This window comes from Palaemon carinicauda, chromosome 41 (genome assembly GCF_036898095.1).
Source record: "Palaemon carinicauda isolate YSFRI2023 chromosome 41, ASM3689809v2, whole genome shotgun sequence".
Classification (NCBI taxonomy): Eukaryota; Metazoa; Arthropoda; class Malacostraca; order Decapoda; family Palaemonidae; genus Palaemon; species Palaemon carinicauda.
Window position 1 is genome coordinate 41,612,101 of NC_090765.1, and position 27,363 is coordinate 41,639,463.

Here is a 27,363-nt window from a genome sequence, read left to right on the forward strand (position 1 = left end):
CCAATGCAGTTTCCTCAACCAGTACCACTGTAACCCAGATTGCTGACTTCCTGTTATATCTAAGGAAAGTAAGATCCCTTTCAGCTCCTACGATCAAGGGTTACAGAAGTATGTTGGCAGCGGTTTTCCGCCACAGAGGCTTGGATCTTAACACCAACAAAGATCTACAGGACCTCCCTAGGTCTTTTGAGACCTCAAAGGAACGTCGGTTGTCCACTCCAGGCTGGAATCTAGACGTTGTCGTAAGGTTCCTTATGTCATCAAGATTTGAACCTCTCCAATCAGCCTCTTTTTAGGACCTCACATTAAAAACTCTTTTCCTCGTGTGCTTGACAACAGCTAAAAGAGTAAGTGAGATCCACGCCTTCAGCAGGATCATTGTTTTCACATCTGAAACGGCTACATGTTCCTTGCAGCTCGGTTTTTGCTAAACAAGCTTCCTTCACGTCCTTGGCCTAAGTCGTTCGAGATCCCAAGCCTGTCCAACTTGGTGGGGAATGAACTGGAGAGAGTACTTTGCCCAGTTAGAGCTCTTAGGTACTATCTAAAAAGGTCTTAACCTTTACAAGGACAATCAGAAGCCTTATAGTGTGCTATCAAGAAACCTTCTTTTCCAAGTTCTAAGAACTCAGTTTCTTACTATTCAGGCTTCTGATTAGAGAAACACATTCTCATCTGAAGGAAGAAGACCTTGCTTTGCTGAAGGTAAGGACACATGAAGTGGGAGCTGTGGCTACTTCAGTGGCCTTCAAACAGAGCCATTCTCTGCAGTGTGTTATGGATGCAACCTATTGGAGAAGCAAGTCAGTGTTCGCATCATTCTATCTCAAAGATGTCCAGTCTCTTTACGAGTACTGCTACACCCTGGGACCATTCGTAGCAACGAATGCAGTAGTAGGCGAGGGCTCAGCCACTACATTCCCATAATCCCATAACCTTTTAACCTTTCTCTTGAATACTTTTTATGGGTTGTACGGTCGGCTAAGAAGCCTTCCACATCCTTGTTGATTTGGCGGGTGGTCAATTCTTTCTTGAGAAGCGCCGAGGTTAAAGGTTGTGATGAGGTCCTTTAGTATGGGTTGCAGCCCTGTATACTTTAGCACCTTTGAGTTGATTCAGCCTTCCAAGAGGAACGCTGCGCTCAGTAAGGAAGACGATCTTATTAAAGGCAGAGTAACGGTTCAAGTCGACTTCCTTACCAGGTACTTATTATTTCATTGTTATTGTGGATAACTGATTATATGAAATACGGGATACTTAGCTATCCTTTAGTCTTGTACACTGGTTTTTCACCCACCCCCCTGGGTGTGAATCAGCTACATGATTATCGGGTAAGTTTAATATTGAAAAATGTTATTTTCATTAGTAAAATAAATTTTTGAATATACTTACCCGATAATCATGATTTAATTGACCCACCCTTCCTCCCCATAGAGAACCAGTGGACCGAGGAAAAAGTGAGGTGGCGTCAACAACAAGTACTGTAGTACCTGGCCACAGGTGGCGCTTGTGAGTACACCCCCTTCTAGTATAGTGATAGCTGGCGTATCCCTCCCGTAGAATTCTGTCGGGCAACGGAGTTGACAGCTACATGATTATCGGGTAAGTATATTCAAAAATTTATTTTACTAATGAAAATAACATTTCAGCCCTTAACAAGTTCACGGTGGTCACCAGGTTTTCGATGGAAATGCCCTCAACAGCTCTTCGGGCAATCAAGCGTTAAAATAGATTTAATGTTTTCAATAGACCTCTCGGAGTCAAATTTTTACGTTCCAGTTTATTTCAATTCAACTGCTTGTGTTTCAGGCTCAGGACAGCACTTCAGGTATTCACCAAAAGGTATTCACCAAAATGATGGCCCCAATCTCAAAAAGGTTAAGGTTACTGGGACTGAGAGTTTTTCTGTACTTAGACGATAGGCTAATTTTAAGCAATTTGTTAAAAAGACTTCAAGCTCAGCAAGTATGGTTATTCTGGTTTATTGGATCAGTTGGGTGTCCTTGTCAGTTTCAAGCAGTCCCTTCAGGCTCTGAAAGGTATCTAAAGAAGCTTAAGAGCTTCTTGACCCATCCCTTATAAGTATTCCTTACGAAGACCTTAAAAGTTACGTACATTTTCACTGTAAGAATAAGTGGCAGGCTCGATGGTCTGAACTGTCCACCAATACAAAATTTTAAAAATCCACCCTTCGGTGGATGAATAGTTATCTTGTAATTCTACAAGTAGTAGAGATAACATCATTTTAAACAGGCTGTGTATTGACCATATACATGCAAACTACAGTTATTCAAGATTGGGAAAGGGCGACAAGCCCCCACTTTGTGATACCTAGTGAGTGATATTTGATATTAAACATATTTTAGTTGGTTGCCCTGTTTTTAATCTCCAGAGGAGAACACATTCACTCTAGGACAAACCTATAAGAGGTATACTAGAGGAAAATTGTAGTACCCTGAACTTGATAAAATTTATACAGAATACATTAGTGGGTTTTATCACAAGCTTTAATTAATTTCATTAATTTACTTATTCAATATTTTTAATCCCTTCTTATTTCACATTTAGATGTTATTATATGAAAGTGGTGTGATTGGCTTTATAGGTTGAAATGCTACCAAATGGTGTAAGCGTATGGATATGGTTAATTACTGTAATTTGTATCACATAGTTCTGAATATCCTTTTGATGCCCCATTGCTTGGCTTGAAGCTTAAATTTTATAATCCCATCTTAGATTCCAGGCTTTGACTCGGAAGATTCTATAGTTGGGAATGATAATAACTACAACTCCTTTTCAGAGATCCAGTCCTTTACTTTTGCTGCAAGAGTTCAAATATTGAAGCCGATGTCGGTTTGGATGTGGATGAGGCTGCTAGGAACCATGGCCTCCTTAGAGAGGTTTGTCTCACTGAGCCACCTGAAGATGAGGATTTTTAATTTTCATCTCAAATCCCATTGGAACAGGAGAACCTATTTAGATGTCTTCACTATACCAGTGAGGAAAATCCAACTTCTCCTTCTTAGTTGGTGAGACTAGAACTGATTATTATCTTGAAGAGTCTCGTTGGATTAAAAAATCCCATACCCGGTACCTATTTTACTGGTAAGTGTTAGTTACACCATGTTTCTGCTGAAGAACAAATGTGAACATCAGATGAGAATGGAAATAATTGTTCCGACACTTAATACAAATGAACGTTATTTATAGGGGATATTACTTTCGGAGAAGCTGAAAGACAAGCCATAAGACTTAGCGAGGGTTAACCATCCACTTGCTAGTTAGCGTGGGATGAGGGTTAGTTGCTACCCCGCTCTCTCACACACCTGGGCTGAGTAACCACTTTGCTGTAGGCTCGATGAAGAACGGACATTGCTGCTCTTCCCCCTCATCAATTGACTTGCTATTACTGACTAATTGCTTTTTATTTGTCTTTTCCGTGTGTGCTCTCTCTCCTTGGCCATCCTTATGTGGACTTTTCAGGGACCTGAGGGCCACTCCTGTGGGACTTTCATGCCCTCCTTGAATACAGACCTGCATTTGCTGTCTCCTTCCTGCTGTGGGCAGCTTTGTGACCTGGACAAAACTTGCCCTGAATGCTGGGAGTGGTCTGCCTCCCCGTGGGAGAAGTTTGGGCGCCGGTGTAAGAAGCCCAAAATGGATTCTTTGCCTTCGTGGTTTTCCTCGAAGTCGGAGAAACCTAGGATATTTTCTTTGACCCCTCGGCCTCTTCCTAAAGCTTCTATTGTTAGACCAGTTAACACCAGGTCAGCCTTAGGTCTCGAGGGATGGTACTGCTTCCCCTAGAGAAACAGCCCTGCCTCTTCCTCTGGCTGGAGCTTATTCATTTTCTGATTTGTTTCACCTGCACCCCGTCGATCAACTCGGTGCCGAGAGGAAGCGTACACTGACTTCCTCAGAAGTGGATCCCTTGTTGCTGTTAAGTGTGGACCTGTTAGAATCTGTTGCCAAAGACTGCGCTCCACCCCTTGCTGAGCCGACTCTCTGTCGAGGGTGGAGCAAAGTCCGAGGCAGGTCTGTCCTACGGGTGGGAATTTCCCTTGGCCTAGAGACACCGATCCAGAGTCTTCTAGATGTCATCTCATCTCTATCTTAAGTAGCTCTGCCCTGCGGAGAAGGCCTCCCATCTGGAAGATCTTCGCTGACGCTTCAGACCTTCTCCTTCTCCACCTGTTAGGAGACATCTCTCTGGTTCTCCCAAAGACCTGCGATCCCTCCTTCACCCGTCAGACGATCTTCCTTGGAGTCTCTTTACTTGTCAGCTACTCGCCAATTGCTAACGCCTTGCTACTTGTCACCTCGATCGCAGTCCTCTTCTAGAGACCGTTACTCGTCACCTCGTGACTCGGTTAGTCATCTAGATCAGCGTCAGACTTGCCAACAGCCCTCTGGTTCCCGATCCTTGCCTGTTTCATTGGACTTCCTTTGGACTCGTTCACCTGCCTTGCTGCATTTGCCTGTCCATCGTCATTCTCCGATCACACTTCACTCGCCAGCTGTTCGTGGTTCGTCAGCTGCCATTGTTTCTACAGTCTCTCGTCTTTCTGCGACTGCTCATCACTCTTCAGCAGTCCTATGTTTGCCATCTGTTTACTGCTCTCCAGCTACATGTCACTCAACAGGGTCTCATCGTTCTCCTGCTGACTGTTGTTCTCCGGTTGCCCGCCATTTGCCAGCTCCCTGTCCTTCGTCAGCAACTCGTTGGTCGAGAGGTACTGGACGTTCGACAGTTGCTCGTCGTTCAACAGTTGCTCTTCGTTCGCCAGCTGCTCTTCGTTCGCCAGCTGCTCATTGTTCACCAGTTTCTCGTCGTTCCCAAACTGCTTGTCGATTGCCAGCCCCTAGATGTTCACCAACTGTTCGTTGTTAGTCAGGCTGCAAGCGATCTCCTTCAGACCGAAAACAGACTTCCTGACACTCTCCTCCTCGAGCTCCTCGCTGTTCGTCAGGACATCGGCACTCGTCGTTCGTAAGCTCCTCATAGAGGATCCAATCATTCTCCAACACGTAAGTGCCGATGGCCAGGCGTAGATCGCCCATCACCAAAGCAAGATCGTAAGTCCCCTTCCATACCTGACAGGTCAGCTAATCATCGCTGTTCGCCCGCACAGGAGTCTATTACATTGCGCCGTAAAGAAGACTCCCAACGATCTCCTCTCCTTCAAGAGGAATCTTTAGAGAAGACCCTAAATAGGTAGGATATCCAGTTCTGTTCCTCTCAAAGAAGGAACCATCAAGGTTGCAGCCATCCACCTATAGTATAGACACCTCTTGTTCGCCCAGTCGCCAGTTAGATCAGGTAGGGATCCTAATCCTTCTTTTCAAGCTCCCAGGTCAAGACCTCCAGCACCGAACCTCCCTGGGGATCTGTCAGTCAGTGCCGCTGCTGGCAAGGAACCTTGGTTTAATGCCCTAGTCAGGGCAGTGCACCAGGCATTTAGAGGGGTTGTCCCCCCACATCAGTCTTCCAGCACGCTGAGGATTCCTCTGGAGAGGTAAGCCTCCCCGCTGGCCCACCCCAGATGTAAGTCTGTGGTTCAAGCCCTCCAAGTTCCCTCGAGGACTTCCATTGTTCTGCTTAAGAGGAAGTGAGGAGCAACTGAGTTGGGTGCGGGATTCCTCCAGGACACTTATCGTATCAAACTGACGCCTGTTCACACATCCGGGTGGAGATTATGCATCATTATCCCCACTCCTCCATGAGTAGGCATCTTCCATCGCCTCCCGAGCCAAGATTCTCTCTCCCAGAGAAGAGTCTCTGGCAGCATTGTTTCACCCCTCCCTCGTTGAGGTGGTTCCCCCAGAACAACGACCGCACAGGCAATCCTCCCACTTGTCCATCAGTAGGGGAATGCCTACAATGCCACAGACAGGTGTGTGCAGCACGTGGCCGAACCGTGGACAGTCTCCATGATTCGGTTAGGGTGTTGCATCCTGTTCATTCAATCTCTCCCTCCACTGATATGGAATCCAGTGCCATCGAGCTCCTATGCGAAGGGTTCCATAAAGGAGCTGGGCGTCGGGGTCGAAGTTGAGACCATGTTGGAGAAGGGAGCTTTCCAGGAGGTCCATCATAAGTAAAGTTTGAGACCTACCGTAGGCTAAGCTAATCTAACCCAGCTTACGCCAAGTACTTTTATCTGCACTAAACTCCATGCCATCTTATTTTATTTTTATTGCTGGTACAGTATTATGGTATTATTACCGGTGCCTTAAACATTAAAAATGAAAGTAATTTAAACTGAAGTGATGTGACTTTCATTTATAATCATCAGCTGACAAAATGTAAACATTGAGTTATGGTTGCATTATCAGCAACCTTTTAACTTTCTCTTTCCTTAGCCTTCGATAGTTTTAATGATATTGTTAATAATAGTGGTAATCAAATTTAGATTAGCATATTTATTTTTCATTAAAAATCCACAATGATTCAAATTATCCTCACTCTTTTTCTAATCAAGCACCACCATCTCTGTCATATCATACTGTCATTAGCAGTACTTTGTTATTGTTGACTAAACACAAAATCGCTTTTCTGTTATGCGACAAGTAGAATTTTTTTAGGGACATGGCAAGTAAAATATTTGTAATAACATCTTTACTAAAAGCTCTTAGTATTGTTAGTTATTGCTTAAATGTGTAAATGCATTTGTTTGTTCATTATGATTGGCGATGAAACGTAAACAAAATAACTTTTCCTGTTCTAGGCAGCGTTTATTAGGAAAAACTTGATATAGAATCCCTCTTATTTCAATTATTTTTAATTACTAAGGATAAAGTAAGAAGAACAAAATTAATAACATTATTATATCATAACCAATACTTGGTATATCTGTTGCTGCAAAAGCCAATTTATACACAGATGTGGAAATACGTTCGTTATGATCGGTATTGAAAAAAAAACAAAAAAACAAAGCAATGCTTTCGGTTTTATGTTGCGTGTTTAGCAAAAGCATAATATGAAATGGTCTTTATTTAATTTATTATGGATTTTTAAGTATACAACAAAAGCTAGCCTATGGTCGTCTTATGCCCGGAAATATACGATATGTTTCTGCTTGTGCAATGGACAGCTAGACTATTTTCACCAATATATGCTTAAACACACTAAAAACTGTTTTCTTGAATCTGACCTGCTGAAATGAGGGTGAATCTTGTATGCCTGTGCTTCTTATAGGCCGTCAAATACGGTAATTCCTGGTCCCAATCCATCCATCTTCAAAGAAGTATCTAAGGATCGTACTTGACAACAAGAAATACCAGTTCAAGGTGCTGTGGTTTGGCCTTTCCAGAGTATATCAAGTTGTCATGAGAATTTTCGCTCTAATATTATCCTGGGCTCACAGAATCGGCATCCGTCTCCTGAGATATCTGGATGACTGATTCCAGCAGTCTTAGTGGCAACCCTTCTCCAGCATCGAGACAATCTTCTAAAGTTTTTGCCAAGACCTGGGGATCGTGGTAAATCTTGCATTTGTCACTGCTTCCCTCTCAAAGACTGGTTTACCTAGGTATGATCAATGACACCGATCAGCAGAAAGTCTTCCCATCAAACGACAGGGTAATAAGGCTGGGGAAAGTAGCAAAGACCATTCCTCAGATGAGAAGAACTCCCAGCCCAGTCATGGTTGTCTCCTATTGTCACCTATCATCCTTGGCCCATCGAGTGCCCAACGGCCACATCACGTATGATTTCTCCAATGGTGGCTGAAGTCCAGGTGGAATCAGTCCAGCAGTTTACCAGACATTTTAGTTCCCATACGACTAGAAGAGCAGACAGACCTCAGATTATGGGTGGCAGACGAGAACCTACGCAAGGGTGTCGACCTTCTCTTCCTCCCCCGGGCATTGATGCTCTATTCAGATGCATCAAAAGAAAGGTGGGGGTCCCACATGCTGCACCACATGGTCTCCGACTTATGGTCAGAGTCCGAAGGGTACCAGCAATTAAATCTTCTGAAGATGAGGGAAGCCTTCCTAGCCCTTGAGCAGTTCCTGGCGGATCATTCTGTGGTGTTGATGGGCTACAACATCACAGTAGTGGCTTAGCTTAAATCAACAAACAAGGTGGTACCTTTTCGCAGCCACTATCCCATATAGCAGTAGAGATACTAAGATGGGCAGAAAACAACTGTGACCCTACCAGCCCGCCTCATTCTGGGAAAAGGAATGTGCTCGCAGACAATGTTTGCAGAGCGACTCAGATAGTGGGCTCCGAGTGGTCTTTGAATTATGTTGTAGCCAATAAAGTTCTGACTTTGTGGCGTTCCCCGACTGTGGACTTTTTCATGACGTCCCTAAATTTCAGGCTCCCGCTTTACTGCTCATCAGTCCCGGATCTCGAGGCTCTCTGGACAGATTCATTCCAACAATGGTGGGACAACATTGACGTTTACCCCTTTCCCCCGTCCTGTCTGATGAGAAGAATATTCAACAAGACCAGAACATCCGACAATCTCTCGATGACCCTCATAGCTCCGCTATGGCATCACGCAGAATGGTTTCCAGACTTTTGCAGCTCCTAACAGCTTTCAAGAGAACTCCATCCATGACACAATTTACTCACACAGTGACATGGGAACATATTCCACAATCGTCTACTTGATAGCGATCAGCTTGGGAGGTTCAATTTTATACCCATATCTGTTAGAGATAGCTGGTTACTCTGGTGTTTGCTGGTCCATGGGTAGACACATGCGAAGAACTCCCATCCTAAGGAGTGCAGTTGGAGGCAACAATTCATCCTCACTTTCGAGATACAGTTGCTTGCAACTGATTGCATGACTTGGCAGCAATCGACTTGTAAGGTTCACTTGTTAAGCAACCTTGGGCACTCAGATGGGAGTTAGTCTTTTTCTTGTGAGATAAGTGACCGTTATTTCGTTCAAACCCTCCACCCCTTTGGGGTTTTCCACAGACACAGTCCCTGGGTAGTACCTGCTGTCCTAGGTAGTAGCTTGGTAATCAGGTAGCCTGGAAATATTCTATCACTTTCCATCGCGAGAATGCCCCTAACTGCTTAGTTTTAGGGAAAAATTTTTCCTCTTTCCAGTGGCATCAGAGGGGAAGACTATTTTTTGCCTGAGAGGGTTACTTTTTCAAAGGGATAGGATATCTTAATTCCTTGAGGCACGATACAAGCTCTAGCATGCGTGGATTGTTGCTATAGACAGTAAAGTCAATGGCGCCAACTGAACAGGAGCATGTAAGGGTGCTAAAGGCAGAGTTCAAGACGTGATCACTCCTGCTAAGGAGGGTCATCCCTCTGACCTGTCCCACTTTGGGGAAGGAGAGGATGCCGGATAAGTAGGGGAGGAAAATGATACCCTGGTGGCCAATCCTCAGATATTCTCAATCCTCCATGTCGGGTGCCACGTTCCGCTTCCTTCTCTCTCACCTTCTAGTTTACTCAACATCCAGGGATATCCTCTTTCTTTGGGGAGGGATCTGTGTAGTTCCTCGCCCTTAAGAGCATCAATGGTCAGGTTATCTACCAGACCAATGTACTAATACATTCCATTGTGAGGGTAACCCAAACAGCATAGCTTCAGGGGAAAATCTATCTTCTGTCCCTCTTTCCAGTAGCGTTGGAGGGGAAAACTTAGTTTATCCTGGCGTGGGCTGCTTGTACAAACTCTCAATTCCTTGACCCATGATACAAGCTCTAGCATGCCTATATAGTTGTTCCAGACCGTAAAGTAACAGCGCCACCTGCACAAGAGCATAGAGTTGCACTAAGGGCAGAGTGGAAAATGTGATCACTCTTCCTAAGGAGAGCCATCTCTCTCACTTGTCCTACTTTGGGGGGAGGATGCTGGAAAAGTGAGGGATACAAATGAGATCCTAGTGGCCAATCCTCAGACGATCTCAATCCTCTGTGCCAGGTGTGTTTCCTCCCCTCTCTCCCTCCGTTAAGTCAACATCCAGGGATATCCTATCCCTTTGTGAATGGATCGGTGTAATTCCTTGCCCTTAGAGAGTTAATGGTCAGGTGGTCCAGCAGACCAATTGACTTCTTGATATCACTGGATTTTATATGCCAAGGAAGAATCTAGCGTCATGCCAGTTCACAAGTGTTATTCTAGTTACAACCTGGTTCAATGCCAACGGCATCTGCCCTTATTGTCCCGTCGACGAGTAGTTGATTCTAACAGGCTCTGGGAAGATTCTTCTCCAATACAAAGTCATCTTTTAGTTTTGCCTCGATCGGGGGATTGGCATAAACCACTAGAATTCCTCCCTGCAACCTTTATGAGAACTTTCATATTTAAGAGGCCAAATAACCACTTAAGAGGCAAATTTATTCTGCCCAATAAGGAAAAAAAAAAGACTCAGGGAAGCGTCATGGCCCTTCCTCAAGCGAGACTTCGTACAGGCACACCCACACTTGCGTTCGTTAGGGCACCTGACCTTCCTGGAAAGTTTGGTCCCAACTAATGTCTTGGCTTTAGTTCCCTGTAGTGGCAAATTGAAAACCTTTCGGTATTAGCAGGGATTTTCCAGACTTCCGAGTCCAGTAGAGTCAGAGCAAAAGAGAGACCCGAATTCGGAGATAGATTACAAATCCTAGGGGAGTAGACCCTCTCTTTCCTTCCTCGCATTTGAGGCTCTTGTTGGATGCATCAAAGGGGGCGATGCCTCACCTGTTGCGACACATGGCCACCTGGCTATGATCCGACTCCAATCGGCCGTGCTATGCAAATTTTTCTTAGAATTGAGTGCAGTGTTGCCAGTTTTTAATCACTTCCAACAACTTTCCAAACATGTCGTAGTGTTCTTAACAGGTAACACGACCGTATTAGGATATTTAGACAAACAAAAGTATACTTCTCATGGCTGCTCTACCATCTAACTATATTAAGTTGGATGTAAGACATCTCGATAGCCCTTGTCAACCCGAAGAAAAACTTTCTGGTGGACAGTCCTAGCAGGCAGAATCAGATAGTAGGCTTGGAGGACCTTTGTTCTGTCAGTATGCCATCTAGCTGTAGAAATCCTAAGATGGACAGAAACTGAATCAATCGCCTTATCAACCAATTTCATCCCTGGCAAAAAGGACATCCTGGCCAAGAATATGAGCAGGAAGATTTGTAGTTGCCTCTGAGTGGTCTTTGCTTTCTCTGATAGTCAAGAAAGTCTTGAATTTGTGGCGTTCGCCAACGAAAGAGCTGTTTGCGACATTAGTGAATTGGAAGCTTCTGGTGTGTTGTTTGTTGGTACCAGATTTCCAGCCAGCTCTCTGAGACGCCTTTCAACATCCGTGGGATAACATGGATGTCTACTCTTTCCCCCCTTCTGTCTGAGGAGGAGACTGGTCAACATGACAAGGGCCTCGCAAAACCTATTGATGACCCCGATAGCTTCATTGTGGCAGCAAGCCAAATGGTTTCCGGACGTTCTATTTCTGCTCACAGATGTTTGGAGATAGTTTCCTTGCTTTCTCAATCTCCTCAGACAACCTCACGCAAAGATATTCTACGGGGCAGTTGCCTTCTTACGACTTTATGCCTGAAGGTTATCCTGGATCTTCACCTGCAGAAAGGTTCTCCAAACAGTGGCAAAAAGAATGTCTGGGTATCTCCATAAGTCGTCCCTCGCTGGCTATCTTCCATGGTTAGTATCGTGGAAGGCAACTGGCTCCTCTTAATGCCAATATCCCTGTGACAGCGGGAGTTCATACTGTACATCTGGGAGGCAAAATTGTTAGGTCTCAGCGGTGAAAGGCTATTGCTCGGCAGTGAGCCTTGTCTTTAGACTGAATGGAATTAACATTTCCTCCTCACCAGAATACTGTCTCCTCATACACTTTTGAGCATACCTGCCCTGTCGGAAATTAGACTTCGTCCTTGGACTGTAATGCACGTACTGTGATCTTTATAAGAAACATCTTGAGAGTTGTTACATCAGCCACCCGTTGAGATACTACAGCTAGAGTTATTTGGTCCTTTGACTGGCCAGACAGTACTACATTGGATCCATCTCTGGTTACGGCTCCTTTCTCCTTTGCATACGCATACTCAGAATAGTCTGGTGAATTCTTTACACATTCTCCTATTTCCTCATACACTTGACAACACCGAGATTACCAAACTGGACTGTAATTGCTCAGTGGTGACTTCCTCTTGGTAAGGGTAAAAGAGACTTTTATCTATGATAAGCAGCTCTATTAGGAGGATGACACTCTAAAATCAAAACTTTGTTCTATAGTCTTGGGTAGTGCCATAGCCTCCGTACCATGGTCTTTCACTGTTTTGGGCTAGAGTTCTCTTGTTTGAGGGTACACTCGGGCACACTATTCTGTCTTATTTCTCTTCTTGTTATTTTGGAGTTTTTATAGTTTATGTAGGATTTATTTTAATCTTGTTATTGTTCTTAAACTTCTCTTGTAGTTTATTTCCTTTCCTCACAGGGCTATTTTTACTGTTGGAGCCCTTGGGCTTATCGCATTCTGCATTTCCAATTATGGTTGTAGCTTAGCATGTAATAATAATAATTATTAGCCAGCAGATTGTAACATCACCCTTTAAAAACTTTTCTGCTCACCCTGTCCTTGGCCAAATGGGTCAGGAAGTTGTATAGTCCTTCCCACGACATATCCCTTTCAAGGGGATGGGGGCCAAGTAACGCTCAACTGGAACCAAGTTCTTTTGCTAAGACTGAAAATCCGGCTGTAGCAGACTCTAGGTTTGGAGCCTTCCATATTTTGAGTCTTGTCATGTAACTGATGTTCCTGATCAACTGTTACTGTCCTGTGAGAGTGATAAGGCACTACAGTACCTCAGACGAACTTCGGGAGCTCACCTGGACGTCAAACAACTGCTTGTCAGCACATGCAGGTTCAAGAGAAGGGTCACAAAGAACACTATTAAGGCATGGATTCACCAAATAATTGGGTGAGCAATAAATCACAACCAACCTCCCAGAGATCACAGACCCAGAGCTCATGATGTTAGAGGCATCAGTGCGTCCCTTGCATTCAAACGAAACTTTGGTGTGGCCAGGTTTTTACAAGCGGGTATTTAGAGACGATATAATACGTTTACAGCACATTATCTGGAAGACGCTATCCACAGGAACTTGGATACTGTACAACAGGTGGTGTAAGCTACATCAGCTCCCTTACAGGATGAATAGCAGTTGGTTGAGGGCAGATGTTACCCAGTTTGTAATGAATGGTTAAAGTAACTGGCCTTTTCCTCCCTTCTCTTGAGGTACAGTATCTAGATGACTGCAAACTGCCCTACCTCTGACTGCAGGTAGTTAACAGTTATCTTTTGTGTTACCTGAAATATCTTTTTATATCCCCATTCTCCCTGCGAGGGGGAGACTGGCAATGTCTAGGTAAGTAAGAGGCCTGTTACACACTCCGATAACCTTACCTTGGTCAAATCACGGTGCTTGCCATTAATGCCCAGGCTGCCAACTCTCGTACATAATATAGAGAGTTCGCGAGCTGTCAAGGTACCCCTATCATGCTTGCTCAGTCGTACCCCAGGTCAAGTTCCCAGCCAGTTGTGTTAAAAATTCTACCCATCTAAGGGTGTCAAAATAGTAGAGAGCAAAATGGTTTGTATGTTGTAAGTAATTTCTTTCTTTCTTAACAATACAAATCTTTAGCTGTCTACACACTCGTTTTCCAGCAATCCCGAATAATATATCCATAGTAAAGGGCTCAAGGTATGTATAGTTAGGAAGAATACAAATTACTTACAGATTTGTCATTTTTCCTTGGATGAATGAAATGCACTCCAATATTAAATCACTGAGTAATTTTGGTATAATTGTCTGTTGTAATAATACAACATTAATACTATCCCTTGATGCCAGCACCCTTATAAACTTGTGATATATTTAAATGGTGTGGTTAAATCAACTTTATCACACAATTTTAAGGAAGAAAAGTAAAATTCTTTATATCTTGGAGGCTAATTTATCAAATAATTAAGGTCTGAAACACAGGTAAATAAATCAACAAGATAATTGAAATTTGTATAAAATTTATACAGTATATACTTTATTATCTTTACATTTACTCCTATAATAAGACCCAGCAAAAGATGGTAGTAGAATGTATACCATACTTTCAATAGTCACCTGATTTAAAAGTATTGCATTTGTATTAACATGAAAGCAAGCAAATTATTTTATTTAAAAAAAAAATATATAAATATATAGTAAAGTTTACTAGGAAAATTTTTCATTATTCAATTATTCTTAGTAACTCCAATGAAGTAGATTGCATAAAAAAGCTTAAACTTACAAAACATATTTAGACAGTATTTTGATTACAGTAAATTCTTAATAATTTGAATGTAAAAGCTCTTAAATATTAAGATATCACAGTTTCATAAGAAAAAGCCCTATGTACATTAGGCATCACATAATTGTGCCCTTCTCTAATCTAATTTCTACAACACCTGAGCATCTTACTGTAGTATTAAATTATCATAAGGTCCCTGAGAAAACCTAGCATATTTTATAACTGATTTTCATTCAATATGTGTATGTTGCAAGATGCAAGTCTTACTCGACTGATTTTCCCCAGAGGACAAAATTTTTTTTCATCATGATACTTAAAAATAGAAATTAACGTTAATCTTGTTAATAATTATTTTCTCATTTTGAAAACTGATTTCTGGGGATAGATTTTTTGTTAATTGAATATGCTGTAATAATGTTGATATTTCATTCAGTATATTAAAGTTAGTGATGTATTAGCACATGGACACATTATTTTGATTACAGAAACTTGAGTGAAAAGATATTAGAGTGCTGATTTATTTAAAGTATTTTGATTTGTAATTTACAAGTAATAGTAATAAAAATCAGGTTGTACAAAAAGGGATGGCAGTTTTTACCTTGAGTCTCTATAGAATGACTACTTATTAAATCTTACTTCAATCCCCTGAAGAATGTCTATTGCAATATAATTCCATTAGTAAATTATACATAAATTTTTAGTTTTATTTTCATTCAAATTGTACTTTATTCAGTGTACTTTTATTTTTATCTTGTCTCTGATTGCATTTCAAGTAGTTGTAAATGTAACTTGGCTAAACAGACTTAGAAGCTAAAAAAATAATTAAAAAAATAATTAATTGAAAAGTTCCTTCTATTCTATTCATTATCTGTATACATCATATTCTAATTTAATAAGGTCAGCTGCTCTCTCTCCAATCATAATTGTAGCAGCATTTGTGTTTGCTGAAACAACAACTGGCATGATGGATGCATCTATGACCCTAAGTCTTGACACGCCACGTACTCTGAAATTAGATTATTTGAATTTAATTATTCCAATTATGGTAAGTGTAGAAGACAAAAGAAATGTGCTAGGGTATATAATATTATATACTACGTTGTTAATACATACAAGTTGATACTGAAGGAAAAAATGAACAAGAAATTATTAAATTTGTTGAAGAAAGTCAGTGGCTAAAAAAGAACTCTGAAACTATTTCAGAAACTTGCTTTCAACTTTCAATTGGATTACTTAATTTGGCCTGCAAAGCCATTTAGCACCAAAGTGCAATCGAGGGCCTGGTAGACATTCATTGAACAACCAATATCCGTGAAGTGGAGATTAGATCCTCCTTCTGTTTGGGAGCTACCACTAGAAAAATTGCCCTACCTCATATACATCCTAGGTGAAATTTAAGACCTGTACTTTTACCTACTCTAAACTCCACACATCATTTGATGTATATTGCTGATATTATTACTGGTACTTTAAAAATGAATTCCTAAAAAAAAAGCAATCTACAGTAATCTGAAATGCTGCGACTTCGTTTATAAATATCAGCTGATCAGCACTCTGACTTAGAGCTAGACTGTTTTCAACAATATATGCTTAAATACAGTAAAAACATTTTTCCTGAATCTGACCCGCTGAAATGAGGGTGCATTAAGTTCACTATCAACAAAGGAAATATTCGGTCCCACACGGTCATCAGTGGGCAGCCTGAAGGACGCGGATGGGGCCACGACCATCACCGACAGCGAGGGCATCCTGGCCAGGTGGAGGTCTCACTTTGAGAACCTCCTCAATGACCAAGCAGACACCCCAGACGATCTCCTGCGAATGACCCCGCAGCATCCCGTCCGTCACTGGAAGGCACTACCACCCTCCTTCCATAACTTCAACAAGGCCCTGCAGCGCATGAAGCCCGGTAAAGCCCCAGGGTCAGACAACATCCCGTTGTAGCTCCTCACTCACGGTGGCCCCGGTTTGAGGAACCGTTTGATGCTCCTTATACTGAAAATATGGGAGACCAAGACCCTCCCCGGTGACTTCCGCGATGCAAACATCGTTACCATCTTCAAGAAGGGAGACAGGGAGAACTGTAATAACTACCAGGGAATATCACTACTTAGCATCGCGAGTAAGATTTTCACTCGGATTCTCCTTGACTGCCTCCTTATTCTCGCAGAAGACGTCCTGCCAGAGTCCCAGTGCGACTTTCGACCTTCCCGCGGGACCACAGACATGATCTTCTGTGCGCGACAACTACAAGAGAAGAGCCTCAAACAACAACAGCCCATAATGTTCATCTTCAGGGATTTGAAAAAGGCCTTCGACAAAGTACCTCGACCTGCCATGTGGGCTGCCCACCCGATTTTGTCAAGCTGGTGCGTGCCCTCCATGACAGAATGGTTGGTTGAGTCTGCCACCAGAACTCTCAGACCCATTCCCCATCAACGGCAGCCTGAAGCAGGGCTGTGTTCTGGCCCCAACGTGTTTCTCGCTATACACCGCAGCAATGCTCAACGAGATTCCCCCAGACACACCCTCAGTCGACCTACGTTTCCGCATGGATGGAGGCGCTTTCAACCTCGCCAGACTCCGCGCCAGAACCAAGACCACCTTGTGTGCAGTGCGAGAACTGCAGTATGCTGACGACAATGCCACCCCAGGTCAGACGGCAGAGGACCTGCAGTCGTTAGCTGATGGATGCAAGTCAACACAGATAAAACCAAGACCCTCGTCCAACATCCACCTGGACTAATGCTCCCAAACTTCAATATCACAATGAATGACCATCCGTTAGAACAGGTGGACCAGTTCTCCTACCTAGGGAGCATCCTACCATCAGCTCCCACAAGCAAAAAGGACGTGGAGAACAGGATCAGGGCAGCCCACTCCGCCTTTGGCTGACTCAACTGCCGCGTATTTAACAACCACGCACTGACAATGACCACCAAAATAATGGTGTTCAGGGCAGTAGTCCTCTCCACGCTCCTGTATGCATGTGAAACATAGACGCTATATAGAAACGATATTAAAAACCTGGAACGCTTCCAACAAATGAAACCGAGGCAAATCTTGAAAATCTCCTGGGAGAGCCACACCACCAACATTGAAGTCTTAGAACGTGCCTCGCTGACCAGCGTGGAGGCCACCATCATCCACTACTGCCTCCGCTGGATAGACATGTGCATAGGATGGATCCATCTAGGCTCCCAAAGAAAATATTCTACGGAGAACTGACCCAGGGCACCAGACCACGAGGAGCCCCGAAAATGCGCTATAAAGATCAACTAAAGTGCACCCTGGCTCTAACTGACATCGATCCTTCCTCATGGGAAGAAACAGCCAGGGACAGGAAAACCTGGAGAAGTATAGTACACCATGGCACCGTGGACTTCGAGGAGAGGAGGAGACAAAATAAGGAGGCTAGGAGGAGAAGAAGGAGACAGCAATTAGAACAGCCCCGCCCACCACCTACCCTCCCTTGTGAACACTGTCCGTGACTCTTCCACCACAGACTAGGACTTAACGGCCACATCAGGCGTAAGCACCCACCCCATAGATAGGAGGCTGATGGCTAACGACAGAACCCAATACTCGGACACGAGTGGGCGCCGACGACGACGAAGTTCACTATACCATATGTTTAACAGCTACCACAGGACAAAGGATAAATTTATCCTAGGCTCCGTGTATATACTGTACTCCCGACTCCTGCCTTTAAGACCTACTCAATTTACAGATTTTTTAATGGATGCCAGAATGAATCCAATAATTCTGACCATACACTCGAAACCCGGGGTAGTCTTTTCATCCTTATATGGTATCATGAATCTAGGAAGAAACACTGTTCTTGGAAGTCTTATTCTTTTTCCTTCCAGAGGAGAGTTAGTTTCTAGTGCTCTGGCCTGAAGCTCCGAGTTCTCCTTAGGTAGCCTCATATTGTTCTCACAGGACTGCGAAACAAGTAATCCTGACCTCCACTAGTTGCTTCTTATGTAGAAAAGAGAGTGGACTCTAAATCTGGAGTCATGAACGTTTCTAGATTTTGGTCACATGCTTTGGAAGTGAACGAGATCACTTTTTATTCTTTAACATGACTTTCGACGCACAACACGCCCATCTTAAGGGCTCGCCCTGGCCAGGTACAGAGACCCAAGAACTATAGTGATATAAAATTCCGGGGCTTGGTTCTTGAGGAGGCCAAGACTGTTAGAAGTTCTTCACAAGTCCAGACAATGCCAAAAAAGAAGAGAGGTCTTAGCCCTTCAAGTCTAAAATTCTGGCTCAAGGTTAAGTGATACTCTTTCACCTAAAAGATTACTCTTTCACTGCTGACACTGACAGTTCTCTCAACAACGATAAACTAGGAAATCAGGCGATTAGGATACCATTGTGTGTGGGGTCACATGGGAGCCATTAGGGTCATCCAGAAAACAGATGTCCTCAACCATCTGCTGAGAACCGGTGAATCGGGCAGACAGGCATACCCATCTGGATTATTTCAGGGTGTTAAAAGGTTTTCTTGAATGCTGCTGACTACTGTATTCTGAAACTGGAGAGTAGAATACTCTTCAAAGATGAAAGATGACCCACAAGATGCTGTTGAGCAAAAACTTCTTTATTATGCAGCTGGTATGATCATCCAAAGGGAAGAGAGTGCTGCTGTATCTGTCCGCATGCCCTGGCATTCTATCCTCTGCTTCAGCATGAGATTGTAGTTTTCTGGATTGATCACAATCCTTAAATTCAATTGATCATAATTCCCCAATTGTTGTTAAAGAAAAGAAGCATTTCTAAATCCTAGAGCACAGGATCAGCCAATCATTTAGAAATCTCGAGCGATAAATCCTGTTCACATGGGCTCGTTGGAGACTGGTATTAACGCACTCGTGTACGGAGGGGAGGGGGCACACTAGACAGTACAAAGCATGAGGCTTTAAACTGATAGGGTACTTCCTCAATAACGAAGCAACGGTACTTTGTGTAGGACAGCGGACTATGCAATGCTTGCCATCTTGGACAGTGTTTGCAGAATAAACCTGTTTAACAGAGAGGTTGATGACTGAAAACTGTCTCTTAAGACTTTGAGTGCATTCTCCTCCTTCATTGCTTTCACCTCTGCCACTAGGGTCCAAAGCTTTATTGAATTTTCTTGGGTAGGTTTGAAACGTCAATGTGAGTATGTGAGAGGAGGGAGGGAGAAGGTAAAAGGTAGTCAGAAGGACTTCCATCACCCAGCTCTCTTTTCCTTGTTGCTGCCATGTCACCTAGGCTGGAAATGCATCCCCCACTATTGACAACCGGAGAAAGGAACAAGACTTAACCTTCCCATCTTCCACCCTTCTTGGATTTCCCAGACTGGAGGCAAAAGGGTGGAGCGCCATCTATGCCACTTTGAAGAGGAAGAGGCTGAGGTTTCAGGCTGAGGTTTCAGATCGGGCTCTATGAGTCGTCAAGTCTGCTTAAGCGCCAACTTCAAAGTTGTGGAGTTTCATAGAACTTGCTGTTATTAGCTTTGTTGGGGCCAAGTAACTGCCCAATGGATAAAGGAGACATGACTTGTCATCATCTACTTCTCAATCATAGCCCACATTTTTCTGTGGGAAAAAGGAGTCTCCAACACTGGCGTTCCTATGGTTACATTTGAATTTATCACAATTGTGTATAATAAATTTTGAGCTGGTTGTTCTTTTGAATGAGAGCTTCTTGTTCTCTTGAATGAGAATCTGGTCAACGTAGTTGATAGGCATATTCCTCCTTGTGTTAAAATACAGAATGAAAGATAAACCTTGGTTTAATGATGATTGTAGATGCACTTATTTGGAAAATCAGGAAGCTTGTTATCTATGGAAAAGTATTAGATGAGATTGACTTTGAATAGCTGTACTTCCACAAGTTAGGAAGAGGTTCTCCTTGATCTTGTGGGAGAATTGGTAATGTTACATTATTTGGTGAATGTTTGTTTTAGCTAAAGTTAATAAATTGTTCCCTGGTTAGCAATTTGGCTTTCACAAAGGCCTTGAAGCATATGACACCCTTCTTACAATTTCTAATGCTATATAAAAATCCCTTGATTGTGACGAGGAACTTCGTATAATTGCCCTTGAGTATAGTGCTTCATTTGACAGTGTTAATCAGGAGGCTCTTATTTTCAAAATCATACAGTTTGGAGTAGGTGGATCGTTTCTTACCATCATCATTGAACATAACTAATATATATTGCAAAGAGTTATTGATGGACACCATGGTGAGCATGGGAATATGATTGGTGTTCCTCAGAGTGGTGTTCTTGCCCAATAGTTTTCATGCTAAAACATGATACATGGATTGGCCCAAAAAACAAGCTCGTTGTTTATAAAGATGGTGCTACTTTTTGCATAAATTCCTTCTGCTCAATGTAGATCTAGGGTTGCTCAATCCCTTAATAAAGATTAGCTAAAATTAGTGCATGGTGTAAATTATGGGGCATGAAGTTGAACCCTGACTACTGAAGTTCATAAGACAGACCAGATTTGATTACCTTATGGAGGGACTAACTGCATCTATGGTTTTCACTTTGCTTAGGGTCTGAAGTGACTGGAATCAAGACCAGGACTTCCCCCAGCTGAATAGCATTTGAGTGGCTATTTAGAAAAAGGCATGCCATTATACAGTAAATATACTATATCATTAAATCCTAGATTGTTATGCTTTTCTATTATTTTTGTTTTACTCATGAAATTTACAGAAAAAAATTGTTTTTATATTGGTTTTTCAAATCATACATAAATTGTAATTTTAATAAGCCTCCAATTAAGAGTTTATATTTTATTGTATCCCACCTTTTAGTGATATAAATCACATTTCAAAATATTAAAAAAGTAAATATAGCCCTAATATTGCATTTTTTTTTAACCATTTTTGCATAATAACCTCCCTATCTACATTCTATATTTTGCCGATTATATAATTTATCATCAATAAATTGAAGGAATAAATTTCCCTCTAGTAATCCATATTTTATATTATTCATAGTCCCAGCAAAGTATAAACAAGAGGCCTGTATTCAATATGTATGATTTTTCTTGAATTCACAAGTACATATAATTGATTTTACTTTTTGTTTCAGAATGTGGTAAAGGAGGTTTCCTGGAGCCAATGTGTATCAAGATGACAGATAGGGAAATAAAGGCCAAGAGGTGAAAAATTGACATAAAGAAATGCATCATATGTGAGAAGGAGTCTTCGTTGGTTGAAAAGACTAGTCATAGAGATAAGGCTGCAGCTGTTAAACAATTTGAACAAATTATTAAACTTCAACAGGGTTATCCACATATGGCTCCAAGTGCATTCTACCATGAAAATGCAGATCCAATTTTACATTAAGAAGTTACTACCAGAGCTTAGAAAGCCGCACAAATCTGCAATTGAGGATTATGCGCCAAACCTTGGGCAATCATCACGGCAGGCCTCCATTTCAGTCTAGAGTCTGTGACAAGGTGTATATATTTTGCTTAAAGATGTCAAAGTATATCAAAAGCACAAATACTATGGAGTCACTTAAAGTAGCCTGAGGCTTTAGCTGATAACAATATGTGATATTGCAGCTGAGTGAATGGATGAAAGAATTCTTTTTATAACCTCAAGGATATGATTGCAGCAGAAGCAAATTATCATAAAACATGCTACAAGACAAAAGAAAAGTAATGTAATGTTGACAGAAAAATATCCATACAACTCAGTGGGGAGAGAGATGCTCTGAACACATTTTCAAACGCACTGATTGTCCCACTGATAAATTTTGCTTCTCATATTTAGTATCCTTCATGAACCAACAAGGAATATCAGAGGTTTTGGATGCCCTTTAGAGTGATTTATGCCATAAACTACAGATGACCTTGAGTTTGGAGAATCACTAAAATATTTTAGTTTCTCAATTTATGCATCCAATTGCTACAGAAAATGTATATCAGACCAGTTTACCTGTCAATTTATGCAATTGCTACAGATAATGTAATGTTGAACTGCAGATTGGAGGCCTACATTAAACAAGAAAACAAATACTCATTCAAGTGAAGTTGCTCTTTTGTTGCGACAGCAAATAAAAAGTGGGTGTGAGAAACAATCTTGACCACCACACACTCAAGAACTGAATTCAACATACATCTCTGTTCCAGAGAATTTGATTCAATTTCTGGATATCTTTCTTGGTGGCAAGCAAGAATCATCGGTACAAATAAGTAGATTGTCATGGTCTGTTGTCCAAGATATTATCTCTGGGGTGAGGGTCAGAAAGGTTCTTACCCCCAAATCTCAAGCAGGGTTTAGGCAGTCTGTGAATTAGTTTTTTCTTTTCTTTTCTGTAAAAAGTGCCCAAGGTAACCTACTTTGTGTGTCCAGCCAGGTTCCAAATTCTTAAACAAAGTAATGTAAAAAAAAATTGCTTTGTAGAAAGTGTGATTTTTCCTTTTTGGGTTACAAAAGTTTATTTTAATTTTCTTATAATTGTAAGAGTTTGAAATCATGAAGAAAATCTGCATTTGATACCTTATCTGTTTCTGTAGAGTACAAAATAACAAAAATATACAATTGTCCAAAACATAATTTGCTAGTTTCCTATTACTATATCAATTTATATCATTATTTTGGTAAAATATGTTTTAGCTATTCAGCCTGCTGCTCGCTTACAAGGCAAGCTTCCTAATTTTGAAATAGTTTAAAATTTTTTGGCTGAAAATAGCTATAAATTATAAAAAATCTGAGGCAAAATATTGTCATGAATGGATGGGAAACAATCCTCTTAATATCTTTCTTCAAAATGTTTATTTTTCTTTTCCATTTATTTTCAGTAAAATTGCCATTAAAAGAGATCAGAATCCTCTCCCGAGTATGACGCAGATAAGGGGTTAAAGACTGGAACACCACGATCACATCGCAGATTAGAAGTAGAATCTCATGAGGAGGACAGGTCTGTTCCATACTCCTAGCGAGTATGGCTAATTCCCAGGAGAAAATATATCAGTACCTGGCTCAAGGGTGAATGATATATCTTTTACTGCTGTGACTGAGAGGTTTTTATCCTTTAGTAGGTAAGGTAGAAAATACTCAAAGTGGAATATATGCTCCAAGGAGAGAATCGACACCTCCAGGGCAGCAACCATAGAAAATGGTCCACTTTGCTTGGTACACATCAGAGGAGGATTTCCTAAGGTATTGGGACATCCAGGTTACACCATGGTGGAAGCTTTCTCAGAGTTTTTACTTGTGAAACCATTCTTCTCGAGGCCATTTCAGGACTTCTAGAATCAACTTTTGATCTTGGGATGGTAATATTTTATAACCCTTTGAAGAAGGCAAAAAGGAGACAAAGCATAGACGTCGAGGCCATGCCAATGAAGCTGGAACGCATCCTTGAGCTTTGACTTCTGCAGATTTGTAATGATCCCCATATCACAAGAAAATGAGTAGCCTGTCCAGATGATGACAGTTTGACTTTTGAGTATGCCAGTATTAGCTAGTCATATAAGTGCTGGATCAGACTTAATTTTGTTGGCATAGGCCGATGCCAACACCAACTTTAGCACCTGAAGGGATATCTGGGTGGCTGTGGACAACCTGAAGCAAACCAATTTTAATTGAAAGTGTCTGACTGTGCTAGGCATTTCCATCCTGAATTTTGTCTGATGGCTCACCTCATTCAGGGCTGAGAGATCTATTGCTGGTCTCCAGTTCCCCTGAGGCCTTTTTGAGCAAACACATGGCTGAAGAAGCCCGGAGACTAGTCCGACTTCTAGAATGCCCTTTAGCAGCCCTTCCTGGTCGATAGTATGATCGTCCTCCATTTCTCTGCAGAGCATCCACTCATTCATAAATGGAAAAGAAAAATAAGCATTTTGAAGAAAGATATTAAGATGATTGTTTCCCATCCATTCATGACAATATTTTGCCTCAGATTTTTTATAATTCAAAGCTATTTTCAGCCAAAAATTTTTTAAAATTTCAAAATCAGGAAACTTGCCTTGTAAGCGAGCAGCAGGCTGAATAGCTAAAACACATTTTACCAAAAGAATGATATAAATTGATATATAGTAATAGGAAACTAGCAAATTATGTTTTGGACAATTGTATATTTTTGTTATTTTGTACAGTACAGAAACAGATAAGGTATCAAATGCAGGTTTTCTTCATGATTTCCAACTCCTACAATTATAAGAAAATTAAAATTAGCTTTTGTAACCCAAAAAGGAAAAATCACACTTTCTGAAAAGCAATTTTTTTTATACATTACTTTGTGCAAGAATTTGGAACCTGGCTGGACACACAAAGTAGGTTACCTTGGGCACTGTTTACAGAAAAGAAAAGAAAAAACTAATTCACAGACTGCCTAAACCTGCTTGATATTAGGGGGTAAGAACTTTAGACCATGACAATCTACTTATTTGTACCGATGATTCTTGCTTGCCACCAAGTAAGATATCCAGAAATTGAATCAAATTCTCTGGAACAGAGATGTATGTTGAATGCACCTGTTATCATTGCTAGCTATACTATCATTGAAAGTGTGAGCATAATCATGATTGCACATTTGGGATGTAAGGAAATATCTCCCCTTAATGAGAGAGTGCTAAAGGAGGTGCACGCTGATTGCGTGAAGCACAGTCACTGTGTGCTCTAGTGCATTGTTATGTGCACCACAGGCTTGGACTGTGTGCATGTATCAGAAGCACACTGAGCTCAGACAAGATCTGGTGATGTAGGGTTTACTGATCTACTGTAGTTAGAGAAGCTTGTGTGCGCAAAGCAGTGCATTCATTGGTAAATGTTGGTTAAATCCAACCCACTGCTCAGTCAGGGAGACATTGCTCACGAGTGTGCAGATCAAACACAAGAACTATGGTCTCCCTTTTGGGAAGAACTTGTTCCTCCCGATACCATCTTCATTTTAAACACTTAGAGGATTGGACAATCAGGAAAGTTTGATTCAAGGGCTGAATATTAGCTGGACACTAGTTTATTCCACTTCAAGATTCAAGTCTAAAGGTGTAGCCAAGTGTCGTCAATGGAGAAAAAGTGTCCAAGAGTTAAAAAAAGAAAATTTTGAAAACTTTAAACTGCCTAGTTCCAGCTGCACAATAACATTCTATTAAAGGACGGAGGTTTGCATTTGTGTACAAACAAATTTAATTTAAAAGCCTACTTAAAGACTGGAGGACATTATTAATTTTTGCTGCATCACTAGTAATGATCTCTTTGGAGCTGGATGGTTCCAGTACTATACTAGACTTAATATCCTAAAGAAAACACAACAAATTAGAACTTACTTGAGCAAGTTGTCAACAACTCCATAAGGATCTGAAGGTGGAGCCATCTTACAAGATCCAGCTATGTGATATGTTGTAGCAGATAGATGGCGTACTACACATCCCCAGTATGCATCAGAATTTTTAACCTCTCTCTCACAACCTGGTAAGGTCTGAGGAAATAAATTTTAACATTAGAACAATAACATCTAAATAAATTTACAATTATTACAATTTTACAAGGACTAAGAGTCTGTCAGCTGAATCACTTGATACTGTCACGTTTTGTGTCTAAATGAGTTCAAAGAAATTTATGAATTTAGTACATACCTTTGTTGATGATCAACAAATCAACCTAATTATCAGGAACCTACGTCCAATGTAAAAGGTATAAATACAGTAGCTTGTCCTCACTTGAGATTCTCAATATCCTTACCATGTCTTATCTGGTAGTTTTTTTTATGTAAGAAAGAAAAGCACAGTACCCATACTTTTATTACACTATAATGCCACACTGTATTTTACAATATAATGCAAGTAAAGTTTGTAATGATAAAAAGGAAAATACTTGTCAGAGCACTTCAAAGTTAAAATATCACTCATGTTCTGTAAATGTTGTCGTTATAAAAAACGTAGAAAAAAAATACTAATAAAATTTATACAGGTATGGGGCATACTGTAAATATAAACATAATTGTAAATAAAATGTTAGTTAAATACCACCACTATATTAAATGCTCTTATGTGAATACACTACAGTATTTGAACAGAGACCCAAAGAGGTTCATAATAAACCAAGCCCAAAGAAAACTTGCTAAAAAATTGTAACTAACAATATTTACTTTAGATTTGCATATATCAGTCCTGTGTAAATTAAGACAAAAGTATTCAATGATACTGGAATGATTATAGACTAGATTATAAGACTTAACAGATATGTTAAGTTAAAACTTGGAATAATTACAAAATGCATTAAATGTTCTCAGTTTTGCATAATTAAAAAAAAAAATTGTCACCAAAAGCTTGAATTTTAGAGCCTGGTGGATCAATCCAAAACCAATGAGCAGTCATTTGCTTACTGTTCTGTACCGTACAGAACAGTAAGCAAATGATTGCTCACCATTTTCTGATTAACCCATCAGGCTCTTGAATAAAAGCTTGTAGTAATTTAACATGGTTACAATATATAAAGATTTTTCTCTTAAAGATTAATTTTTAGTTTTTGAAAGTGCTATTGAAATTATGACATGAATGAAATATACATTTAATTGTACAGTATACTACTCTTACTTATATGGAGAAAAGAAGGTCCAAGGCAATCTGGGATTTATAATTCGGCAAAATCAAGGCTAGAGAGACTACAAAAATGTTGGCCTAAATTCTGATAAGGTTCTGCAGGATCATTGATCACAATACCGATTCCCAATTTGAGGCTGGGTAAAAAGAAACCTCAAACTTGCAACTAAACTTATTAATTTTTTGATAAGCCACACGGAATAGATTCCATTAATGTACTGTATTGCCATGGCAATCCATTTACTAAACTACTTTACCTGCTTAATGGATCATTCCACTGGAAGGCCATTTTTTCTATAACATTTTCTAGGAATTGTTTTTATTTTGTTATATCACAATATTTTGTTCCATAATGGAACTGCAAAAAAAAAAAAAAAAAAAAATATGCATTGATATGAGAGTTTAATGGTTTAAATTCTCTGTCCTGGGTAATGCCTTTACTGAATTTGTTCCAATATGCCTCTGTAGCCTTCATTTTAGAGTCGATTCAGTTGGGGAGTTTCATAGGTTCAAGTG

General features: G+C 41.0%; 1 long non-coding RNA gene and 1 pseudogene across 1 annotated transcript in view; one reads left to right on the plus strand and one right to left on the minus strand.

The window, feature by feature from the left end:
- The window catches only part of LOC137632545 (uncharacterized), a 31,206-nt gene extending 8,558 nt beyond the window's left edge, over positions 1-22,648 (plus strand). The window contains exons 2-3 of the long non-coding RNA XR_011042059.1: positions 2,801-3,105; positions 21,381-22,648. This is a non-coding gene — a long non-coding RNA (uncharacterized lncRNA). The remainder of the gene's footprint in view (positions 1-2,800; positions 3,106-21,380) is intronic.
- Positions 13,882-27,363, minus strand: part of LOC137632544 (glucose dehydrogenase [FAD, quinone]-like) — a 220,302-nt pseudogene continuing 206,820 nt past the window's right edge.